Below are 26,067 nucleotides of genomic sequence, written 5' to 3'. Positions count from 1 at the left end.
TGACTCCTTCTACACCGGAGGTGCCTACTACGTGAAGGCCGCTGGCGATGACCAGGAGTAGTTTAGGAGGATCCCAGGCAGGAGGTCTGCGCCTCTTTCGATCTGTATCCCAGTTTGTGCTAGCCTTCTTAAGGCAAACTTATTTAACTTATGTCTGTACTCAGATATTATTGCTTCCGCTGACTCGTCTATGATCGAGCACTTGTATTCGAGCCCTCGAGGCCCCTGGCTTGTAATATGATGCTTGTATGGCTTATTTATGTTTTTAGAGTTGTGTTGTGATATCTTCCCATGAGTCCCTGATCTTGATCGTACACGTTTGCGTTCATGATTAGTGTACGATTGAATCAGGGGCGTCACAAGTCACCTCCCCTTGCTCAGGGAGCCTTTGGGACAACACCTCTGTGTCATCCGCAGGCCGAGGGGAAGTGGCCTTTGGGAGCGAATTCATCACCGAATCGCTCAAAGACTTATCCGAAGAAGATACCTCAGGATGGTCCCTAGCTGGACTGCATATGCGTGTTCGGCGTTATACAGACTATGAAGCGAAGTCGCACTAAAGTACAACAGAGTGCGGATACTTACGATCTTACTAGGGGCTTCCCCCTGGGCAGCCACTCCTCCTCGCTATAGGCGGCCATGGTGGAGTAATCCGGAAGGGACGCCTTTCCCTTCTAGGGCGTCCTAGCCTCCCCCTCCGGGGCGGCTTTCCTCTTCTTCTCCTCCCCAGTGCGGGGAGGCAGAGTTTCCTCGTGTTTCCCCCCGCCTCCGCGGGAGGAATCTGCCTCGTCGTCTTCGGACGACGAGGGTATGACGGCCTTGCACCGAGGACCCTTCCTGGTCCCCTGGGCCGCCTTCTTAGGCCCCTCGTCCTCTCTGGATGAGGCGGCCCTTTCCTCTTCCTCCTCCCCTTCGGGGGAGGAGTGTGCCTCGTTGTCTTCACATGAGGCGTCCGGTACGATCTTACGCTGGAGACCCTTCCTGGTCCCTGGGGCCTTCTTTTCGGCCTTCTTTTCTGGCGCCTTGTAGGGCGCCAGGACTAGCATCTCCGTTAGGAGAGCATCTGCTGGACCTTCTAGCAGTGGAGCCGGACAGTCAATCCGCTCCGCCGTCTCCACATACTCCTGATTAAATACACACAATGACTTAAGATCCTCCCATGAGTACACTGGGAAAAACTACATCCGGTGATAGTCAGAAAACTCACCGGATAGGGGAGCCGCGTGGCGTGAAGTCCACGGTCCTCGGATGTGGGAGGAGGTATTTCGGAGGCCTTGAACAGCGCCTTCCATGTGTCCTCATGTGTCATGCCGTAGAGCTCTCGAAGTGTCTGGTGTTCGGTCGGGACAAACTCCCACATATTAAATGCCCGTCTTTGGCACGGAAGAATCCGGCGGACAAGCATGACCTGGACCATGTTGACAAGCTTGATTTTCTTGTCCTTCATATTCTTGATGCGGTTCTGAAGTCTGGTCAGCTCCGCAGGCTCGCCCTAGGCCATGCCCTTCTTTTCCCAGGAGGTGAGCCGCATGGGAATTCCGGATGGGAATTCGGGGGCCGCCACCCAGTTGGCGTCGCGCGGCTCGGTGATGTAGAACCACCCCGATTGCCACCCTTTCACGGTCTCCGCGAAGGAGCCGTCAAGCCAGGTGATGTTGGGCATCTTGCCAACCATGGCGCCTCCGCACTCTGCTTCCTGGCCTCTCATGATCTTCGGCTTCACGTAGAAGATTCATAGCCACAAGCCGAAGTGAGGCTTGATGCGGAGGAAGGCCTCGCACACGATGATAAACGCCGAGATGTTGAGGACGAAATTTGGGGCTAGATCATGGAAATCTAGCCCGTAGTAGAACATGAGCCCGCGGACGAAGGGATGAAGTGGAAATCCCAGTCCACGGATGAAGTGGACGAGAAACACGGCCCTCTCGTGGGGTTCCAGAGTTGGAATGATCTGCCCTGCGTCTGGTAGCCGGTGCGCGATGTCTGCGGCCAAGTATTCGGCCGCCCGGAGCTTCACAATATGCTCCTCCTTCACGGTGGAGGCCACCCACTTGCCTCCTGCTCCGGACATGTTTGGCTGTGCGGAGAAGGCGTGGACTAGGGCGCTAGAGCTCGAGGAGGCAAGAATGGATTAGCGAAGGAGGAAGAAGGCATGGGTCGAAATGGGGAACCCTTATCCCTTTATAGAGGCGACGAAAGCGGTGCGCCTCCCCACTTGCCCATTGAGGGTCGCTTATTTCCCAAGCGCCACGATTGATGGCGCGGTTGGGTTACCCATACCCGTATTGATGGGAATCTCGTGATAAGGGGACATGATCTCTGCTTTGACAAGACGTGCCGAGGAAACCGCCTCACAATATGCGTTATGGCTGGTTGTAGGAAAACGGTTCGAATAATGACCCGACCGTAGTGTCGTGTCATGTTGTCTAAAGTTGTCAGCATATTACATTTGTGAAATATCATTCTCTCTACGGTGGTATGTGAAGATCATCTTGCAGATCCGGACACGGTTTAAGTGTTCGATAATTACTTTGGAGTATTCGAAGATGGAACCAGCCTTGCAATGCCAAAGACAGAACTGCGCGCCGGACTCATCGTCATTGAAGCCTGGTTCAGGGGCTACTGAGGGAGTCCTGGATTAGGGGGTATCTGGACAGCCGGACTATATACTTTGGCCGGACTGTTGGACCATGAAGATACAAGACTCAACACTTTGTCACGTGTCCGGATGGGACTCTCCTTTGCGTGGAAGACAAGCTTGGCGATCCGGATATTATATTTCCTTCTTTGTAACCGACTCCATGTAAACCCTAGCCCTCTCCGGTGTCTATATAAACCGGAGAGTTTAGTCCTTAGAGACAGAATCATAATCATCATAGGCTAGCTTCTAGGGTTTAGCCTCTACGATCTCGTGGTAGATCAACTCTTGTAACACCCATATCATCAATATCAATCAAGCAGGAAGTAGAGTTTTACCTCCATCGAGAGGGCCCGAACCTGGGTAAAACATTGTGTCCCTTGCCTCATGTTACCATCAGCCTTAAACGCACAGATCGGGACCCCCTACCCGAGATCCGCCGGTTTTGACACCGACACCGGGACCAATGGCCCCCGAGGCCCGGTCGGTGCCCTGGTGATACGTCTCCAACGTATCTATAATTTTTTATTGCTCCATGCTACTTTATCTACTATTTTGGACTATATTGGGCTTTATTTTCCACTTTTATATTACTTTTGGGACTAACCTATTAACCGGAGGCCTAGCCCAGAATTGTTGTTTTTTGCCTTTTTCAGTATTTCGAAGAAACAGAATATCAAACGGAGTCCAATCGGAATGAAACCTTCGGGATCATGATTTTCCAACCGAACGTGATCCAGGAGACTTGGACCCTACTCCAAGAAGCTTCCGAGGATGTCACGAGGGTGGAGGGCGCCCCCCCCCCCACCTGGGCGCGCCCCCCTACCTCGTGGGCCCCTGGGAGCTCCACCGACGTACTCCTTCCTCCTATATATACCTACGTATCCCCGAATGATCAGAACAGGAGCCAAAACCTAATTCCACCACCGCAACCTTTTGTATCCACGAGATCCCATCTTGGGGCCTGTTCCGGAGCTCGCCGGAGGGGGCATCCACCATGGAGGGCTTCTACATCATCACCATAGCCCCTCCGATGAAGTGTGAGTAGTTTACTTCAGACCTTCGGGTCCATAGCTAGTAGCTAGATGGCTTTTTCTCTCTTTTTGGATCTCAATACAATGTTCTCCCCCTCTCTCATGGAGATCTATTTGATGTAATCTTCTTTTAGCGGTGTGTTTGTTGAGACCGATGAATTGTGGGTTTATGATCCAGTATTATCTATGGAAAATATTTGATTCTTCTCTGAATTCTTTTATGTATGATTGAGTTATCTTTGCGAGTCTCTTCGAATTATCTTTTTGGTTTGGCCAACTAGATTGGTAGTTCTTGCAATGGGAGAAGTGATTAGCTTTGGGTTCAATCTTGCGGTGTCCTTACTCAGTGACAGAAAGAGTTGCAAGGCACGTATTGTATTGTTGCCATCGAGGATAACAAGATGGGGTTTTTATCATATTGCATGAATTTATCCCTCTACATCATGTCATCTTGCTTACGGCATTACTCTATTTTTACTTAATACTCTAGATGCATGCTGGATAGCGGTCGATGAGTGGAGTAATAGTAGTAGATGCAAAATCGTTTCGATCTACTTGTTTTGGACGTGATGCCTATATACATGATCATTGCCTAGATGTACTCATAACTATGCTCAATTATGTCAATTGCTCAATAGTAATTTGTTCACCCACCGTAGAATACTTATGCTCTTGAGAGAAGCCACTAGTGAAACCTATGGCCCCCGGGTCTATTCTCATCATATCAATCTATATCACTTTATTTACTCGCTTTGTTTTTACTTTGCCTTTACTTTTTATTTTGCATCTATCTATCAAAAATACCAAAAATATTATCTCTATCAGATCTCACTCTCGTAAGTGACCGTGAAGGGATTGACAACCCCTAAGCGTTGGTTGCGAGTTGCTATCGTTTTGTGTAGGTACGAGGGACTTGTGCGTTGTCTCCTACTGGATTGATACCTTGGTTCTCAAAAACTGAGGGAAATACTTACGCTACTTTACTGCATCATCCTCTCCTCTTCGGGGAAATCCAACGCAGTGCTCAAGAGGTAGCAAGAAGAATTTCTGGCGTCGTTGCCAAGGAGGCTCACGCAAGCAAGTCAACCATACCAAGTACCTATGGCAATCCTTATCTCTCGCATTACATTATTTGCCATTTGCCTCTCGTTTTCCTCTCCCCCACTTCACCCTTGCTGTTTTATTCGTCCTCTCTTTCCCAATCTCCTCCTCTCTTTCCCGTTTGCCTTTTCCTCGTTGCCTTTCTGTTTGCTCGTGTGCTAGTTTGCTTGCTTGTCATCATGACTAGTCTCTTATCTTCTCCGTTATATCCCGGGAATGAAGTTCTAAATTTTAAGCAAATGGAGGGAGAAAATCTAAAAGATGCTTGGTATAGAATTTGCAATGCTCAAAATAGATCTACCAGGAAGCAATCTACTTCAGCTCTTCTTCGCAATTTTTACGGGTGCTAATCCTTGGTATAGATATATCCTTGATACCATTACCGGAGGGAATTTTTTGGGTAGCCATACTTTTGATTCTTATAATGCTTTAATAGTATATTTGGATCACCACCCCTTTTGATTAATGGAACTACGTTAACTTTGGACCATGTTATGCAAAGGCTTGAAGCTATTGAAAATAAAGTTGCTACCGTTGAATCAATTGAAAATCTTGATAAAAAGATCCACAATCAAATTACCCAATATGGATCTAAGGTAGGAATGACTTTGAAAAATATTAAAGAAAAAGAACCCATAGTTAATGAAAAAATAAATCTAGACTCTACAAGAATCGATAAACTTGAGGGTATCATCACCAACTTGGGAACCGCTTTTTCTTCCGTTCAAAACACTCCAAGTTCTTCTACTAAAAATACTAAGCTTATGTATGTTCCTAAGAATAAGGGTTCATCCCATTCTTTTTACCATCATTAAGGAACCATTTGCTATAGATGAATTTTTCGATCTTTTGCCTGAAAATTTGACAATTACTAGGAAGAAAGAAAAGTCTAAAGGAGGTAGATGCCTTATTGAAGAATTGCCTACCAAAGATGGCAATACCTAGATCTATCCTTGCTTTTATGCCTAGCTAGGGGCGGTAAACGATAGCGCTTGTTGGGAGGCAACCCAATTTTATTTTGTGTTTTTTGTTTTTGCTTCTGTTTAGGAATAAATAATCCATCTACCTTCTGTTTGGATGTGGTTTTATGTTTTAATTAGTGTTTGTGCCAAGTAGGACCTATAGGATAACCTACGATGATAGTTGATTTGATTCTGCTGAAAAACAGAAACTTTGCGTGCATGAATATAATTATGATAAATCACAGGAATGTGCTTTTGCGTTGATTCTTTTTTATGCTGATCAATAAACAAATTTTCCAGTACTTCCTATTTTGGTAGAATTTTTAGACTTCCAGAAGTTTGCGTTAGTTACAGATTGCTACAGACTGTTCTGTTTTTGACAAATTCTGTTTTCCGTGTGTTGCTTGCTTATTTTGATGAATCTATGGCTAGTAAATTAATTTATAAACCATAGAGAAGTTGAAATACAGTAGGTTTAACACCAATGTAAATAAAGAATGAGTTTATTACAGTACCTTGAAGTAGTCTTTTGTTTTCTTTCTCTAACGGAGCTCACGAGATTTCTGTTGAGTTTTGTGTTGTGAAGTTCTCAAGTTTTGGGTGAATTCTTTTGATGGATTATGGAACAAGGAGTGGCAAGAGCCTAAGCTTGGGGATGCACATGGCACCCCCAAGATAATCCAAGGACACCAAAAAGTCAAAGCTTGGGGATGCCCCGGAAGGCATCCCCTCTTTCGTCCACTTCCATCGGTAATTTACTTGGAGCTATATTTTTATTCACCAACATGATATGTGTTTTACTTGGAGCGTCTTGTATTATTTGTGTCTTTGCTTGTTAGTTTACCACAATCATCCTTGCTGTACACATCTTTTGAGAGAGCCATACATGAATTGGAATTTGTTAGAATACTCTATGTGCTTCGCTTATATCTTTTGAGCTTGATAGTTTTGCTCATAGTGCTTCACTTATATCTTTTGAGCGTGATAATTTTTGCTCTAGTACTTCACTTAGATATTTTAGAGCACGGTGGTGCATTTTTTTAAAGAAACTATTTGATCTCTCATGCTTCACTTAGATTATTTTGAGAGTCTTTAATAGCATGGTAATTTGCTTAATATTAATATACTTGGTGTTCAAGATATGTGAAACTTTCTTTTGAGTGAATTGAATACTAAGATAAGTTTGATGCTTGATAATTGTTTTGAGATATGGAGGTGATAATATCAAAGTCGTGCTAGTTGGGTGATTATGAATTTGAGAAATACTTGTGTTGAAGTTTGCAAATCCCGTAGCATGCACGTATGGTTAAAGTTGTGTAACAAATTTGAAACATGAAGTGTACCTGGCTTGTGCATCCTTATGAGTGGCGGTCGGGGACGAGCGATGGTATTTTCCTACCAATCTATCCCCCTAGGAGCATGCGCGTAGTACTTGAATTTTTGATGACTTCTAAATTTTTGCAATAAGTATATGAGTTCTTTTGACTAATGTTGAGTCCATGGATTATACGCACTCTCACCTTTCTGCCATTGCTAGCCTCTTCGGTGCTGTGCATTACCCTTTCTCACCTTGAGAGTTGGTGCAAACTTCGCCGGTGCATCCAAACCCCGTGATATGATATGCTCTGTCACACATAAACCTCCTTATATCTTCATCAAAATAGCCACCATACCTACCTATCATGGCATTTCCATAGCCATTCCGAGATATATTGCCATGCAACTTCCACCAGCATCATCATGACATGCATTACTTTTGTCATATTGCCATTGCATGATCTTGTAGTTGACATCGTATTTGTCGCAAAGCCACCATGCATTATTTTTCATACATGTCACTCTTGATTCATTACACCATCCCGGTACACCGCCGGAGGCATTCATATAGAGTCATATCTTGTTCTAAGTTTCGAGTTGTAATCCTTGTGTTGTAATCAATAGAAGTGTGATGATCATCATTACTAGAGCATTGCCCAAAAAAAGAGAGAAAGGCCAAAAAGAAAAAAAGAAGGCCCAAAAAAAAGGGCAATGCTACTATCTCTTTTTCCACACTTGTGCTTCAAAATAGCACCTTGTTCTTCATGTAGTGAGTCTCATATATTGTGCTTCAAAGTAGCACCTTGTTCCTCATGTAGTGAGTCTCATAAGTTGTCTTTTTTATACTAAGTGGGAATTTTTCATTATAGAACTTGGCTTGTATATTCCTACGATGGGCTTCCTCAAATGCCCTAGGTCTTCGTGAGCAAGCAAGTTGGATGCACACCCACTAGTTTTCTTTTGTTGAGCATTCATAGCTCTGGTGCATCTATTGCATGGCAATCCGTACTCCTCATGTTGACATCAATTGATGGGCATCTCCATAGCCCATTGATTATCCTCGTCAATGTGAGACTTTCTCCTTTTTTGTCTTCTCCACACAATCCCCATCATCATATTCTATTCCACCCATAGTGTTATATCCATGGCTCACGCTCATGTATTGCGTGAAGGTTGAAAAAGTTTGAGATTATTAAAGTATGAAACAATTGCTTGCCTTGTCATCGGGGGTATAGAAGTTTGGAACATCTTTGTGTGACGAAAATGAAGCATAGCCTAACTATATGATTTTGTAGGGATGAACTTCCTTTTGCCATGTTATTTTGAGAAGACATGATTGCTTTGATTAGTATGCTTGAAGTATTATTATTTCTGTGTCAATATGAACTTTTGTCTTGAATCTTTCGGATCTGAATGTTCATATCACAATTAAGAAGATTTACATTGAAATTATGCCAAAGTATCACTCCGCATCAAATATTCTTTTTTATCATTTACCTACTCGAGGACAAGCAGGAATTAAGCTTGGGGATGCCTGATAAGTCTCCAACGTATCTATAATTTTTGATTGCTCCATGCTACTTTATCTACTAATTTGGACTATATTGGGCTTTATTTTCCACTTTTATATTACTTTTGGGACTAACCTATTAACCGGAGACCCAGCCCAGAATTGCAGTTTTTTGCCTTTTTTAGTATTTCGAAGAAACACAATATCAAACGGAGTCCAAACGGAATGAAACCTTCGGGATCGTGATTTTCTAATCGAACGTGATCCAGGAGACTTGGACCCTACTCCAAGAAGCTTCCGAGGAGGTCACGAGGGTGGAGGGCCCCCCCCCTTCCTGGGCGCGCCCCCCTACCTCGTGGGCCCCTCGGAGCTCCACCGACGTACTCATTCCTCCTATATATACCTACGTATCCCCGAACGATCAGAACAAGAGCCAAAAACCAAATTCCACCGCCGCAACCTTCTATATCCACGAGATCCCATCTTGGGGCCTGTTCCGGAGCTCTGCCGGAGGGGGCATCCACCATTGAAGGCTTCTACATCATCACCATAGCCCCTCCGATGAAGTGTGAGTAGTTTACTTCAGACCTTCGGGTCCATAGCTAGTAGCTAGATGGCTTTTTCTCTCTTTTTGGATCTCAATACAATCTTCTCCCCCTCTCTTGTGGAGATCTATTCGATGTAATCTTCTTTTTGTGGTGTGTTTGTTGAGACCGATGAATTGTGGGTTTATGATCTAGTATTATCTATGGAAAATATTTGATTCTTCTCTGAATTCTTTTATGTATGATTGAGTTATCTTTGCAAGTCTCTTCGAATTATCTTTTTGGTTTGGCCAACTAGATTGGTAGTTCTTGCAATGGGAGAAGTTCTTAGCTTTGGGTTCAATCTTGCGGTGTCCTTACTCAGTGACAGCAAGAGTTGCAAGGCACGTATTGTATTGTTGCCATCGAGGATAACAAGATGGGGTTTTTATCATATTGCATGAATTTATCCCTCTACATCATGTCATCTTGCTTACGGTGTTACTCTATTTTTACTTAATACTCTAGATGCATGCTGGATAGCGGTCAATGAGTGGAGTAATAGTAGTAGATGCAGAATCATTTCGATCTACTTGTTTTGGACGTGATGCCTATATACATGATCATTGCCTAGATATACTCATAACTATGCTCAATTCTGTCAATTGCTCAACAGTAATTTGTTCACCCACCGTAGAATACTTATGCTCTTGAGAGAAGCCACTAGTGAAACCTATGGCCCCCGGGTCTATTCTCATCATATCAATCTATATCACTTTATTTACTCGCTTTGTTTTTACTTTGCCTTTACTTTTTAGTTTGCATCTATCTATCAAAAATACCAAAAATATTATCTCTATCAGATCTCACTCTCGTAAGTGACCGTGAAGGGATTGACAACCCCTAAGCGTTGGTTGCGAGTTGCTATCGTTTTGTGTAGGTACGAGGGACTTGTGCGTGGTCTCCTGCTGGATTGATACCTTGGTTCTCAAAAACTGAGGGAAATACTTATGCTACTTTACTACATCATCCTCTCCTCTTCGGGGAAATCCAACGCAGTGCTCAAGAGGTAGCACCTGGCCTTACGAATCGGGACCGATACACCCATTGATCCCGGTTCATAGGAGAACCGGGATTAATGCCCTTTTCTGGCATGGTGAAAGCACAAGTGCTCCCTAGGTGGTTTTGGTAATTAATGTCAACATATGTCTTATTGGACTAACACTTTTCTCTAGTATCTTTTAGATAAGTTCAACAATGGAGTGGCATGGACTAAAGGTTGTGGGAACTCCTTCAAGATGCTAAGGACAAAGGATTGGCTCAAGCTTCAATCTCAAGACTCTTCATTTTACATTTTAGTGATCCAAGATCACATTGAGTCTATAGGAAAAGCCAATACTATCAAGAAGGGATGAGGTGTTGCTTAATGAGTTTCTTGCTCCACGGTGCTTAGTGATATGCTCCAAAACCCTCAACTACTTTCCTACTTCCACACATATGTCCTACACCTAAAGTCAAACTCGGCCATACCGATTCTTTCTATCCGGCGCCACCGAGTTCAGATGACATAGCCACTGCCACAAACCCTAGGCAAATCGGTCTCACCGATAGGGATCTCGGTCTCACCGAGATGGGATTGTAATATCTCTGTGTATGTCCATTATCAAAATCAGTCTCACCGAGTTTGAGCAATCGGTACTACCGAGATTACAATGCAAACTCTCTGGTTAACTTATTACCAAAATCGGTCCCATCGAGTTTGAGTAATCGGTCCAACCGAGTCTGTCTGACCAACTCTCTGGTTAGCTAATTACCAAAATCGGTCTCACCGAGTTTGTGTAATCGGTCTCACCGAGATTACGTTATGCCCTAACCCTAACCATATCGGTCCTACCGAGTTGCATGTCGGTCCCATCGAAAATCCTAACGGTCACTAGATTTGCTGAATCGGTCTGACCGAGTTTGTTGATGAAGGAAATATGCCCTAGAGGCAATAATAAAGTTATTATTTATTTCCTTATTTCATGATAAATGTTTATTATTCATGCTAGAATTGTATTAACCGGAAACTTGATACATGTGTGAATACATAGACAAACATATAGTCACTAGTATGCCTCTACTTGACTAGCTCATTAATCAAAGATGGTTATGTTTCCTAACCATAGACATGTGTTGTCATTTGATTAATGGGATCACATCATTAGGAGAATGATGTGATTGACATGACCCATTCCGTTAGCCTAGCACTTGATCGTTTAGTATGTTGCTATTGCTTTCTTCATGACTTATACATGTTCCTGTAACTATGAGATTATGCAACTCCCGTTTACCGGAGGAACACTTTGGGTGCTACCAAACGTCACAACGTAATTGGGTGATTATAAAGGAGTACTACAAGTGTCTCCAAAGGTACATGTTGGGTTGGCGTATTTCGAGATTAGGTTTTGTCACTCCGATTGTCGAAGAGGTATCTCTGGGCCCTCTCGGTAATGCACATCACTATAAGCCTTGCAAGCAATGTGACTAATGAGTTAGTTGCGGGATGATGCATTATGTAACGAGTAAAGAGACTTGCCGGTAACGAGATTGAACTAGGTATTGGATACCGACGATCAAATCTCGGGCAAGTAACATACCGATGACAAAGGGAACAACGTATGTTGTTATGCGGTTTGACCGATAAAGATCTTCGTAGAATATGTAGGAGCCAATATGAGCATCCAGGTTCCGCTATTGGTTATTGATCGAGAATAGTTCTAGGTCATGTCTACATTTTTCTCGAACCCGTAGGGTCCGCATGCTTAAGGTTTCGATGACAGTTATATTATGAGTTTATGAGTTTTGATGTACCGAAGGAGTTGGGAGTCCCGGATGAGATCTGGGACATGACGAGGAGTCTCGAAATGGTCGAGACGTAAAGATCAATATATTGGACGACTATATTCGGACTTCGTAAAGGTTCTGAGTGATTCGGGTATTTTTTGGAGTACCGGAGAGTTACGGGAATTCGCCGGGGAGTATATGGGCCTTATTGGGCCATACGGGAATAGAGGAGAGAGGACGAAAGGAAGGAGGCGCGCAGCCCCCCTCTGGTCCGAATTGGATAAGGGGTGTGGCCCCCTTTTCCTTCCTCCTCTCCCCCTCTTTCCCCCCTTCTCCTACTCCAACAAGGAAGGAGGGAGTCCTACTCCCAGTGGGAGTAGGACTCCCCTTGACGCGCCCCTCCTAGGCCGGCCGCCCCTCCCCCCTTGCTCCTTTATATACGGGGGCAGGGGGCACCTCTAGGCACAACACAAGTTGATCTACGGATCGTTCCTTAGCCGTGTGCGGTGCCCCCCTCCACCATATTCCACCTCGGTCATATCGTCGCGGAGTTTAGGCGAAGCCCTGAGCCGGTAGAGCATCATCATCATCACCATGTCGTCGTGCTGACGGAACTCATCCCCGACACTTTGCTGGATCAGAGTCCGGGGATCGTCATCGAGTTGAACGTGTGCTGAACTCGGAGGTGTCGTACATTCGGTACTTGGATCGGTCGGATCGTGAAGACGTACGACTACATCAGCCGCTTTGTCATAACGCTTCCGCTTACGGTCTACGAGGGTACATGGACAACACTCTCCCCTCCTGTTGCTATGCCATCACCATGATCTTGCGTGTGCGTAGGAAATTTTTTAAAATTACTACGTTCCCTAACAGTGGCATCCTAGCCAGGTTTTATGCGTAGATGTCATATGCATGAGTAGAACACAAGTGAGTTGTGGGCGATACAAGTCATACTGCTTACCAGCATGTCATACTTTGGTTCAGCGGTATTGTGAGATGAAGCGGCCCGGACCGACATTACGCGTACGCTTACGCGAGACTGGTTTCACCGTTACGAGCACTCGTGCTTAAAGGTGACTGGCGGGTGTCTGTCTCTCTCACTTTAGCTGAATCGAGTGTGGCTACGCCCGGTCCTTGCGAAGGTTAAAACAGCACTAACTTGACGAACTATCGTTGTGGTTCTGATGCATAGGTAAGAACGGTTCTTGCTAAGCCCGTAGCAGCCACGTAAAAATTGCAACAACAAAGTAGAGGACGTCTAACTTGTTTTTGCAGGGCATGTTGTGATGTGATATGGTCAAGACGTGATGCTATATTTTATTCTATGAGATGATCATGTTTTGTAACGAAGTTATCGGCAACTGGCAGGAGCCATATGGTTGTCGCTTTATTGTATGAAATGCAAACGCCCTGTAATTGCTTTACTTTATCACTAAGCGGTAGCGATAGTCGTAGAAGCAATAGATGGCGTAAACGACAACGATGCTACAATGGAGATCAAGGTGTCGCGCCGGTGACGATGGTGATCACGACGGTGCTTCGGAGATGGAGATCACAAGCACAAGATGATGATGGCCATATCATATCACTTATATTGATTGCATGTGATGTTTATCCTTTATGCATCTTATCTTGCTTTGATTGACGGTAGCATTTTAAGATGATCTCTCACTAAAAATTATCAAGAAGTGTTCTCCCTGAGTATGCACCGTTGCCAAAGTTCGTCGTGCCCAGACACCACATGATGATCGGGTGTGATAAGCTCTACGTCCATCTACAATGGGTGCAAGTCAGTTTTGCACACGCAGAATACTCAGGTTAAACTTGACGAGCCTAGCATATGCAGATATGGCCTCGGAACACGGAGACCGAAAGGTCGAGCGTGAATCATATAGTAGATATGATCAACATAGTGATGTTCACCATTGAAAACTACTCCATCTCACGTGATGATCGGTTATGGTTTAGTTGATATGGATCACGTAATCACTTAGAGGATTAGAGGGATGTCTTTCTAAGTGGGAGTTCTTAAGTAATATGATTAATTGAACTTTAATTTATCATGAACTTAGTCCTGGTAGTATTTTGCAAATTATGTTGTAGATCAATAGCTCGTGTTGTTGCTTTCATATGTTTATTTTGATATGTTCCTAGAGAAAATTGAGTTGAAAGATGTTAGTAGCAATGATGCGGATTGGATCCGTGATCTGAGGTTTATCCTCATTGCTGCGCAGAGGAATTATGTCCTTGATGCACCGCTAGGTGAAAAACCTATTGCAGGAGAAGATGCAGACGTTATGAACGTTTGGCTAGCTCAATATGATGACTACTTGATAGTTTAGTGCACCATGCTTAACGGCTTAGAATCGGGACTTCAAAGATGTTTTGAACGTCATGGACCATATGAGATGTTCCAGGAGTTGAAGTTAATATTTCAAGCAAATACCCGAGTTGAGAGATATGAAGTCTTCAACAAGTTCTATAGCTAAAAGATGGAGGAGAATCGCTCAACTAGTGAGCATGTGCTCAGATTGTCTGGGTACTACAATCTCTTGAATCAAGTGGGAGTTAATCTTCCAGATAAGATAGTGATTGACAAAATTCTCTAGACACCACCACCAAGTTAGTAGAACTTCGTGATGAACTATAATGCAAGGGATGACAAAAACGATTCCCGAGCTCTTCGTGATGCTGAAATAGACGAAGGTAGAAATCAAGAAAGAGCATCAAGTGTTGATGATTGACAAGACCACTAGTTTCAAGAAAAGGGCAAAGGGAAAGAAAGGGAACTTCAAGCAGAATGGCAAGCAAGTTGTCACTCCCATGAAGAAGACCAAAGCTGGACCAAAGCCTGAAACTGAGTGCTTACACTGCAAAGGAAATGGTCACTAGAAGCGGAAATGCCCTGAATATTTGGTGGATAAGAAGGATGGCAAATTGAACAAGGGTATATTTGATATACAGGTTATTGATGTGTGCCTTACTAGTGTTTATAGTAGCCCCTGAGTATTTGATACTTGTTCGGTTACTAAGATTAGTAACTCGAAACAGGAGTTACAGAATAAACAGAGACTAGTTGAGGGGAAGTGATGATGAGTGTTGGAAATAGTTCCAAGATTGAAATGATCATCATCACACACTCCCTATACTTTCGGGATTAGTGTTAAACCTAAATAAATGTTATTTAGCGTTTGCGTTGAGCATGAATATGATTTGATCATGTTTATTGCGATACAGTTATTCATTTGAAGTTAAAGAATAATTGTTATTCTGTTTACATGAATAAGACCTTCAATGGTTATACACCCAATGAAAATAGTTTGTTGGATCTCGATCGTAGTGATACACATATTCATAATATTGATGCCAAAAGATGCAAAGTTAATAATGATAGTGCAACCTATTTGTGGCACTGCCGTTTGGGTCATATCGGTGTAAAGCGCATGAAGAAACTCCATAAAGATGGATTTTCGGAATCACTTGGTTATGAATCATTTGATGCTTGCGAACCATGCCTTTTGGGCAAGATGACTAAAACTCCGTTCTCCGGAACAATGGAACAAGCTACTGACTTATTGGAAATAATACATACTGATGTATGCAATCCAATGAGTGTTGATGCTCGTGGCAAGTATCGTTATTTTCTGACCTTCACAAAATGATTTGAGCAGATATGGGTATATCTGCTTGATGAAACATAAGTCTGAAATAATTGAAAGGTTCAAAGAATTTCAGAGTGAAGTGGAAAAATCATCGTAACAAGAAAATAAAGTTTCTGCGATCTGATCGCGGAGACGAATATTTGAGTTACGAGTTTGGTCTTCAATTAAAACAATGTGAATAGTTTCACACCTCACGCCACCTGGAACACCACAACGTTATGGTGTGTCCGAACATCGTAACCGCACTTTATTGGATATGGTGCGATCTATGATGTCTCTTATTAATTTACCATTATCGTTTTGGGGTTATGCATTAGAGACAGCTGCATTCACGTTAAAAGGGCACCATCTAAATCAGTTGAGATGACACCGTATGAACTATGGTTTAGCAGTAAACCTAAGCTGTCGTTTCTTAAAGTTTGGAGTTGCGATGCTTATATGAAAAAAGTTTCAACCTGATAAGCTCAAACCCAAATCGGAGAAGTGCGTCTTCGTAGAATACCCAAAGTTAACTATTGGGTACACCTTCTATCACAGATCCGAAGGCAAGTTATTCATTGCTAAGAATGGATCCTTTCTAGAGAAGGAGTTTCTATCGAAAGAAGTGAGTGGGAGGAAAGTAGAGCTTGACAAGGTAATTATACCTTCTCCCGAATTGGAAAGTAGTTCATCACAGAAATTAGTTCCAGTGACTTCTACACCAATTAGTGAGGAAGCTAATGATGATGATCATGAAACTTCAGTTCAAGTTACTACAGAACCTCATAGGTCTTCCAGAGTAAGATCCGCACCAGAGTGGTACGGTAATCCTGTTCTAGAAGTTATGTTACTCGACCATGATGAACCTACGAACTATGAAGAAGCAATGGTGAGCCCAGATTCCGCAAAATGGCTTGAGGCCATGAGATCTGAGATAAGATCCATGTATGAAAACAAAGTATGGACTTTGATTGACTTGCCCAATGATCAGCAAGACATTGAGATTAAATGGATCTTCAAGAGGAAGACGGACGCTGATAGTGTTACTATCTACAAAGCTAGAATTGTCGCAAAAGGTTTTCGACAAGTTCAAGGTGTTGACTACGATGAGAGTTTTTCACTCATATCTATGCTTAAGTCTGCCTGAATCATGTTAGCAATTGCCGCATTTTATGAAATCTGGCAAATGGATAAACAAAACTGCATTCCTTAATGGTTTTCTTAAAGAAGAGTTGTATATGATGCAACCAGAAGGTTTTGTCAATCCTAAAGGTGCTAACAAATTGTGCAAGCTCCAGCGATCCATCTATGGACTGGTGCAAGCATCTCGGAGTTGGAATATACGCTTTGATGAGTTGATCAAAGCATATGGTTTTATACAGACTTTTGAAGAAGCCTGTATTTACAAGAAAGTGAGTGGGAGCTTTGTAGCATTTCTAATGTTATATGTGGATGACATATTGTTAATTGGAAATGATATGGAAATTTTGGATAGCATGAAAGGATACTTGAATAAGAGTTTTTTAAAAGCAAGACCTCGGTGAAGCTGCTTACACATTGAGCATCAATATCTATATAGATAGATCAAGACGCTTGATAAGATTTTTCAATGAGTACATACCCTGATAAAATTTTGAAATAGTTCAAAATGGAACAGTCAAAGAAGGAGTTCTTGCCTGTGTTACAAGGTGTGAAGTTGAGTAAGTCTCAAGACCCGACCATTGCAGAAAATAGAAAGAGAATGAAAAGTCATTCCCTATGCCTCAGTCATAGGTTCTATAAAGTATGCTATGCTGTGAACCAGACCTATTGTATACCTTGCTCTGTGTTTGGCAAAGGAATACAATTTTGATCTAATAAGTGGATCACTGGACATGGGTCAAGAATATCCTTAGTGAGGACTAAGGAGATGTTTCTCGATTATGGAGGTGATAAAAGAGCCCGTCGTAAAAGTTACAACGATGCAAGATTTTAGACCAATCCAGATGACTCTAAGTCTCAATCTGGATACATATTGAAAGTGGGAGCAATTAGCTAGAGTAGCTCCGTGCAGAGCATTGTGGACATAGAATATTTGCGAAATACATACGGCTCTGAATATGACAGACCCGTTGACTAAGCTTCTCTCACGAGCAAAACATGATCATACCTTAGTACTCTTTGGGTGTTAATCACATAGCGATGTGAACTAGATTATTGACTCTAGTAAACCCTTTGGGTGTTGATCACATGATGATGTGAACTATGGGTATTAATCACATGCAGATGTGAATATTGGTGTTAAATCACATAGCGATGTGAACTAGATTATTGACTCTAGTGCAAGTGGGAGACTGAAGGAAATATGCCCTAGAGGCAATAATAAAGTTATTATTTATTTCCTTATTTCATGATAAATGTTTATTATTCATGCTAGAATTGTATTAACCGGAAACATAATACATGTGTGAATACATAGACAAACATATAGTCACTAGTATGCCTCTACTTGACTAGCTCATTAATCAAAGATGGTTATGTTTCCTAACCATAGACAATGTGTTGTCATTTGATTAATGGGATCACATCATTAGGAGAATGATGTGATTGACATGACCCATTCCGTTAGCCTAGCACTTGATCGTTTAGTATGTTGCTATTGCTTTCTTCATGACTTATACATGTTCTTGTAACTATGAGATTATGCAACTCCCGTTTACCGGAGGAACACTTTGGGTGCTACCAAACGTCACAACGTAACTGGGTGATTATAAAGGAGTGCTACAGGTGTCTCCAAAGGTACATGTTGGGTTGGCGTATTTCGAGATTAGGTTTTGTCACTCCGATTGTCGGAGAGGTATCTCTGGGACCTCTCGGTAATGCACATCACTATAAGCCTTGCAAGCAATGTGACTAATGAGTTAGTTGCGGGATGATGCATTATGTAACGAGTAAAGAGACTTGCCGGTAACGAGATTGAACTAGGTATTGGATACCGACGATCAAATCTCGGGCAAGTAACATACCGATGATAAAGGGAATAACGTATGTTGTTATGCGGTTTGACCGATAAAGATCTTCGTAGAATATGTAGGAGCCAATATGAGCATCCAGGTTCCGCTATTGGTTATTGACCGAGAATAGTTCTAGGTCATGTCTACATTGTTCTCGAACCCGTAGGGTCCACATGCTTAAGGTTTCGATGACAGTTATATTATGAGTTTATGAGTTTTGATGTACCGAAGGAGTTCGGAGTCCCGGATGAGATCGGGGACATGACGAGGAGTCTCGAAATGGTCGAGACGTAAAGATCGATATATTGGACGACTATATTCGGACTTCGGAAAGGTTCCGAGTGATTCGGGTATTTTTCGGAGTACCGGAGAGTTACGGGAATTCGCCGGGGAGTATATGGGCCTTATTGGGCCATACGGGAATAGAGGAGAGAGGCCGAAAGGAAGGAGGCGCGCAGCCCCCCTCTGGTCCGAATTGGACAAGGGGTGCGGCCCCCTTTTCCTTCCTCCTCTCCCCCTCTTTCCCCCCTTCTCCTACTCCAACAAGGAAGGAGGGAGTCCTACTCCCAGTGGGAGTAGGACTCCCCTTGACGCACCCCTCCTAGGCCGGCCGCCCCTCCCCCCTTGCTCCTTTATATACGGGGGCAGGGGGCACCTCTAGGCACAACACAAGTTGATCTACGGATCGTTCCTTAGCCGTGTGTGGTGCCCCCCTCCACCATATTCCACCTCGGTCATATCGTCGCGGAGTTTAGGCGAAGCCCTGAGCCGGTAGAGCATCATCATCGTCACCACGCCGTCGTGCTGACGGAACTCATCCCCGACAATTTGCTGGATCGGAGGCCGGGGATCGTCATCGAGCTAAACGTGTGCTGAACTCGGAGGTGCCGTACGTTCGGTACTTGGATCGGTCGGATCGTGAAGACATACGACTACATCAACCGTGTTGTCATAACGCTTCTGCTTACGGTCTACGAGGGTACGTGGACAACACTCTCCCCTCCCGTTGCTATGCAATCACCATGATCTTGCGTGTGCGTAGGAAATTTTTTGAAATTACTACGTTCCCTCCGAGTTTGGTAAATTGTGTGTAATGGTTAGATTTTGTGTGGAGGCTATATATACCCCTCCACCTCCTCTTCATTCGTGGAGAGAGCCATCAGACTGAACCTACACTTCCAGTATCCTATTTCTGAGAGAGAACTACCTACTCATGTGTTGAGGCCAAGATATTCCATTCCTACCATATGAATCTTGATCTCTAGCCTTCCCCAAGTTGCTTTCCACTCAAATCTTCTTTCCACTAGATTCAAATCCTATGAGAGAGAGTTGAGTGTTGGGGAGACTATCATTTGAAGCACAAGAGCAAGGAGTTCATCATCAACGCACCATTTGTTACTTCTTGGAGAGTGGTGTCTCCTAGATTGGCTAGGTGTCACTTGGGAGCCTCCGACAAGATTGTGGAGTTGAACCAAGGAGTTTGTAAGGGCAAGGAGATCACCTACTTCGTGAAGATCTACCGTTAGTGAGGCAAGTCCTTCGTGGGCGACGGCCATGGTGGGATAGACAAGGTTGCTTCTTCGTGGACCCTTCGTGGGTGGAGCCCTCCGTGGACTCGCGCAATCGTTACCCTTCGTGGGTTGAAGTCTCCACCAACTTGGATGTACGATAGCACCACCTATCGGAACCACGCCAAAAACATCTGTGTCTCCAATTGCGTTTGAATCCTCCAAAACCCTTCCCTTTACATTCTTGCAAGTTGCGTGCTTTACTTTCCGCTGCTCATATACTCTTTGCATGCTTGTTTGCTATATGTTGTGAATGTTAAACTTGTGCCTAAACTCCACTTAAACTTAAAGAAGCTAAAAACTGCAACTTTGGTACTTAGTGTCTAATCACCCCCCCCCCCCTCTAGACACCTCTTCTCAAGGTCCTACAAGTGGTATCAGAGCTTTGGTCTCCATTGCCTTGGTTTAATCACCATTTGAGGAAGATGGATGAGTCTACTTTGGGGAGTCTTAGACATAGAGTGCCTATTCTTGATGGAGAGTATTTTCATGAATGGAAAAATGAGATGCTTGTAATTTTTAATCAATATCATTTGAACAAGTACATTGCTAGCCCTTGTGTACCTCAGGTTGATCCTATGCATCCTACTCTTGATGAGTCAATTGACATGATTAGGAATCTTAGAACTGTCGAACTTATTATTAGAGGATTGCGTAGAAACTTGACTGGATGTTTGCCTACTCTTGAGTGTGCCTACACTATATGGAAATTTCTTGAGGAACGCTTTCCAAATTATTCCTTGAAAAATCTAGATGAAATTCTCCATAAGTCTATTGCTTTGAGTAAGATGAATACTAGTGATCCTATGTTTGGTGATCGTCTATTTGAACTTACAAACCTTATGCGTGCCAAAGGAGATGTTGGAATTATTAGTGATATTATTTCCGAAGCTATAAATATTCATAAGCAAGATCATTGTCAAACTCACTCTAACGAATTACCCTCTCTAGGATCTGATCCACCACATGACGATGTTGAACATGGATATTATGATGAGGATGATGATAGTGATTTCGATCTTGATGATGCAATGAGACATTTTGGTCTTATGGCAAATCTTCGGGGATATATGTCAGGAGGAAAGGAATGGTTTCTTGATAGTGGATGTACCAATCACATGACCGGAGATAAAGACATGTTTCGTGAGCTTGCAGAAAACTATGGTCCTCGAAAGTATGTCACTTTCGGTGACAACTCAAAGGGTAAGGTGGTTGGCCTCGATAAGGTGGCCATATTACATGATAGCTCCATACAAAATGTCATGCTCGTTGAATCTCTTGGCTACAACTTACTTTCAGTATCTAGACTTGCTGATTTCGGTTTCAATGTCCTATTTACTGAAGTAGATTGCCAAGTGTTTCGTCGAGATAATCATAAAATGGTCTTTACCGGTGTGCGTAGAGGTGATCTATACATTGTTGATTTCACTAAAAAGGCTCAACCTAAAACTCGCTTCATTGCTAAATCCTCAAAAGGTTGGTTATGGCATAGACGACTAGGTCATGTTGGTATGCGAAACCTTGACAAGCTTATTAAAGGGAATCATATCCTTGGTGTTAACGATGTCATATTTGATAAGGATAGACTTTACAGTGCTTGTCAAGCAGGTAAACAGGTTGGAGGAAGGCATCCCGTGAAGAACATCATGACCACAAGGAGGCCACTTGAGCTACTTCACATGGATCTCTTTGGTCCCAACTCTTACAAGAGTCTCGGTGGAAATTCTTTTGGTCTAGTTATAGTTGATGATTTTTCAAGATTTACGTGGGTGTTCTTTCTCGATGATAACCAAAATATCTTCAAAAATTTTGCTAGGAAGTCCCAAAATCAATTTGAAGTGAAGATCAAGAAGGTTCGCAGCGACAACGGAACGGAGTTCAAGAACGCAAATGTGGACACCTTTCTTGACGAAGAAGGGATTTCACACGAGTTCTCGGCTACGTACACACCTCAACAAAATGGAGTTGTTGAGAGGAAGAACCGAACGCTCATCAAAATGGCGAGAACGATGCTTGATGAGTACAAGACGCCGAAGCACTTTTGGGCAGAAGCGGTTGAGACAGCTTGTCATGCAACAAATCGCTTGTATCTTCACAAGCTACTCGGCAAGACGGCATACAAGCTCCTCACCCGTAACAAACCCCAAGTTGGATACTTTCGAGTATTCGGCTCAAAGTGCTACATTCTTGATAAGCATCGTCGTTCTAAATTTGCTCCTAAGTCTCATGAAGGTTTCCTACTAGGTTATGGCTCAAACTCTCACACTTACCGTGTCTACAACAATTTCACCCAAAAGGTTGAAGAAACGGTAGATGTGAAGTTTGATGAATCTAACGGCTCGCAAGTAGAGCAATTGCCAATTGATGTATGAGACAAAGATCCTTCGAAAGCAATCCAAGACTTGTCTATTGGCAAGGTCCGTCCAACGGAGGTGAAGGAGAGTACCTCGTCCGTGCAAGTGGAAGCTTCTACTTCACGACAAGGTGAACCAAGAGTTTATACGGAAGCATCCACAAGTGGGACACACCAAGATGAAGAAAACGAGGAAGTGCATCAAGATGAACGTCAACAACCTCCTTCTCCACCACGACAAGAGAACGACAACGCCAACAATGAAGAAGGCTAAGAAGAAGAACAAGATGAAGAAGAAGTTCAACCAAGAACCAAGCAAAAGCTTTCACGAGTTCGAGCAAGAATTTCTAAAGATCATCCCGTCGAGCAAATCTACAATGACATTCAAACCGGGAGAATCACTCGCTCTAAAACTTGTTTAGCTAACTTTTGTGAAAACTATTCGTTCATCTCTAGCATTGAACCTATGAAGGTTGAAGAAGCGTTGGAAAATCTGGATTGGATAAATGCTATGCATGAAGAGCTACACAACTTTGAGAGGAACCAAGTTTGGACATTGGTTGAGAAGCCCGACAACAACCACAACATCATCGGTACCAAATGGGTGTTTCGCAACAAGCAAGATGAAGATGGACAAGTAGTTCGCAACAAAGCACGTCTCGTCGCCCAAGGCTACACACAAGTCGAAGGTATGAACTATGGTGAGACTTATGCTCCCGTTGCTAGACTTGAGTCCATTCGCATCTTACTTGCCTATGCTAATCACTATGATATCACCTTGTACCAAATGGACATTAAAAGTGCTTTTCTAAATGGTGAAATAGAGGAGGAAGTTTATGTTAAGCAACCTCCTGGCTTTGTCAATCCTAAGAAACCAAATCATGTTTACAAACTTCACAAAGCCCTTTATGGTCTTAAACAAGCTCCTAGAGCGTGGTATAAATGCTTGACCAAGTTCCTCATTGAAAAAGGATTTAAAATTGGGAAAATTGATTCCACACTTTTTACTAAAAGGGTTAATGGAGAACTATTTGTTTGCCAAATCTATGTTGATGATATTATATTTGGATCAACTAACCCTCATTTTAGTGAAAAGTTTGGGAAGCTAATGTCGGAGAAGTTTGAGATGTCTATGATGAGTGAACTCAAATTCTTTCTTGGGTTGAAAATCAAGCAAACTAAGGAAGGTATTTTTGTTTCTCAAACGAAGTACACCGAGGACTTATTCAAGAAGTTCAATATGCAAGAATGCAAAGGTATGACTACACCCATGCCTACTAGTGGACATCTTGACTTGACCAAAGATGGTGAACCGGTCGATCAAAAGGTTTATCGCTCTATGATTGGTTCATTGTTATATCTATGTGCTTCACGTCCCGATATCATGCTAAGTGTGTGCATGTGTGCACGATATCAAGCTGCTCCTAAAGAATGTCATCTTAAGGCCATGAAAAGGATAGTGAGATACTTAATCCATACACCAAATTTTGGCATTTGGTATCCCAAGAGGGCCTCTTTCGATCTTGTTGGCTACTTCGACTCGGACTATGATGGAGACAAGGTTGATAGAAAGTTCACTTCGGGTACTTGTCAATTTCTTGGTAGATCTCTTGTGTCTTGGTCTTCCAAGAAACAAAACTCGGTATCCTTATCCACCGCCGAAGCGGAATACATTGCCGCTGGTTCATGTTGTGCTCAATTACTTTGGATGACCCAAACTCTTAAAGATTATGGGATATATGTGAAACATGTTCCATTGCTTTCTGACAATGAAAGTGCTATCAAAATTGGTCATGATCATGTGCAACATTCTCGAACTAAGCATATTGAAGTTCATCATCATTTCATTCGAGATCATGTTGCTAAGGGTGACATTGATCTTAAGCATGTTCGCACCGAAAAGCAATTAGCGGATATATTCACTAAACCTCTTGATGAGAAAGTGTTTTGCAGGTTGAGAGGAGAATTGAACATCATTGATGCTTCAAACTTGGAGTAGAAACTCCATTGGATACATGCAAGACATGAGCTTATGACTAATCCTTGATATTTCTCTTATGATGAAAATCTTATGTCTTGGATATATTTGTATCTTGCATATTATCTAACCCATGTAGGTACTTGGATGAATCTAATTCCATGAGGTTGTAACCTACTCATATCTTGAGCAATCTCTACATCACCAAGTCTCTACACTATGGTGGTTGAAGACAAGGAAGCACGAAACCATTCAAACATATCCTTTGACAAATTCTATGTTGAGCTTCATGATTGTCATTTTTGGATACACAAGTGCTCTTCCTTGCAAGAACTAACCCATGTAGGTAGATGGACTCAAATTCCAAGTGGTGCTCCAAATTCTTGATGAGCTACATCAACCTTGAGCAACCCGCACAAGTTCAACTATATGGACGACACCACCAACCAAGGTATGTTATTCCATCTTAGAGAAGCTTTACTCCAAGTCATGAGCTAAAGTAACTCGACAAGATGTGAATACATCAAGATGCTTAAATGAAAAATGGCAACCCCATTTTGAGCTTAAACGATGAGTATGACCTATGATCAAGTGATCTCACTTGACTCCTAAGTCAATATACTCTAACATAGGTGACTTTGTCGCCGACCATCTCTAGATGAAGTTCTCTTGTATTCTTCTCTATGCTCTCGCATTTGTCTTATGCATATTTGTTTCCCCTTTCAAAAAAAACTTCATCTAGATTTCTTTCTGTTTGCTCTGCATTTTCTGTATCCAATTCATTGCATATCCTTCAGTAAATTCCTTGCGAATCTTTGTGAGATCTTACAAGTATAAGTGAGCTGAGGTGACAAGTGTTTTCTCTGCGATGAACTCGGTTTCACCGATTTGTTGTTTTCGGTCCAACCGAATCCTTTCGGTACAACCGAAGCATACCACTCGGTGCCACCGATTTCACAACAGGAAAACCAGTTTGCCACTTATTCTGTGTTTCTTCTGATCCAGCTCCACTCAATGAATCTTGTCCTCTACAAGCATCACATTTTTACAAATGCTTTGTGCTGTGACTCAAGGACCAAACCCATTCGACAGATTCTAGAAAACCCTTCTTGGAAATTGATGTCAAAGGGGGAGAGAGAGATCACATCAAAGCTTATCATTTAGAGAGATCACATCAGAGGAAGAGTATATCACCTCCTCAGGGGGAGAAAGAGATCTCCGAGGGGAGAGAATACTCAAGTAGAAAGTATTTCTCAAGGATCCCAGATGCTTGGTGTTCAAGAGGAGAGATGCCACATGTCTTCTTGAGGGGAAAGACATGTTCATATGTGCTTATTTGCATTAGTTTGCATTAGCTCTGTTCATTTATAAATTTCAGCTCTGATTTTCTGTTCCCTATCTTCTCCCAGTATCCCATGCTAGATTCAGGGGGAGCAAGACATCTAAGGGAAAGAAATCATTTAAATTCATTGCATATCTTTACTCTTGGGGACATGTCTAATCCAATGTGGTACTTAGTACTCACTCTCTACATGTCATCCCAGTCTTGGTATTCTTGTGGTTTCTTCTGTTTGCTCTGGCTAGTAGATGTATCTGTGTTATCTAACCTTGTTTACGCA

This window comes from Triticum aestivum, chromosome 7B (assembly GCF_018294505.1).
Source record: "Triticum aestivum cultivar Chinese Spring chromosome 7B, IWGSC CS RefSeq v2.1, whole genome shotgun sequence".
Classification (NCBI taxonomy): Eukaryota; Viridiplantae; Streptophyta; class Magnoliopsida; order Poales; family Poaceae; genus Triticum; species Triticum aestivum.
This window is presented reverse-complemented; position numbering follows the sequence as displayed.